Here is an 884-nt window from a genome sequence, read left to right on the forward strand (position 1 = left end):
AGGGTTTCCAAGGCTGTAATCGTTTTTTTAATGATTTTTTTTTTAAATGGCTTTATTTAGAGACAGCAGACAGACTGAAATGACTGCATACATGCCAATTTCAACAGACCATCCAAAACTTTGGTTCCAATTAAATGTACCTTGTTCTTTTCCTCAGACCTGAAAAAGTAGACAGCTGATTTTCAGTAGGTGGTTACCCCACCCTGGCCCATGTACAGAAATCCCCATGACCCCTCAGACGTTCCTTCTGGAATAAGCTCTCCTCTTCCCCCCAGCCAGCCCCAATGGGCTCGCCTTTACAGGCTCTGGGACCAGGACAGGAGGGAAGACGTGTCAGTGTTTCCTCACTGGGACAAGGCTGTAACCGTTAACAGAAGCAGTCTGCCACATCTCTCTCCCATGGAGTGGCTGGTGGGTTCCAACTGCCACCTTTGGGTTTGCAGCTGAGCGCTCAACTGCTGCACCACCAGTGCTTCTTGGTACTGCAAATAGGGACCCTAAAATGACTTGCTAAGGATACATAATCAGTTACCTAAGGATCTGCAACTAGATCCCAAATGACCAAGATCTCTGTCCTTTTGTCTGTAAACTATGGTAGATTTTTCTTCTCTCTAAAATTCTTAAGTACTTTCACAAAATCTTGTATTTTTCCAAATAAAAGTTCTTCAGTTATGAACTTAAATGATCCTTATTAAATATCCTTTTGTCAGCTTCTGCCCATCATTCCTGTCTGCCAAGATCTTTTTTGAATCTTAATATTCTCATCTAATGCATTGTCTTGGTGCTTAGAGACAGCAAGCTATTATATTTATCTCTTTTCTTTTTCTTTTTTTTAATAGGAAGAACTATTCTGGCTTTCTGAGATACTGGTAGTTACAATAATA

The 884-nt window shown here is 41.0% G+C and overlaps 1 non-coding gene across 1 annotated transcript; it reads right to left on the reverse strand.

The window, feature by feature from the left end:
* Positions 1-229: 229 nt before the first annotated feature.
* Positions 230-353, reverse strand: LOC126065226 (small nucleolar RNA SNORD22). The gene has a single exon (XR_007514773.1). It is a non-coding gene; the product is annotated as a small nucleolar RNA SNORD22 (small nucleolar RNA).
* Positions 354-884: the final 531 nt, after the last annotated feature.

This window comes from Elephas maximus, chromosome 21 (assembly GCF_024166365.1).
Source record: "Elephas maximus indicus isolate mEleMax1 chromosome 21, mEleMax1 primary haplotype, whole genome shotgun sequence".
Lineage (NCBI taxonomy): Eukaryota > Metazoa > Chordata > Mammalia > Proboscidea > Elephantidae > Elephas > Elephas maximus.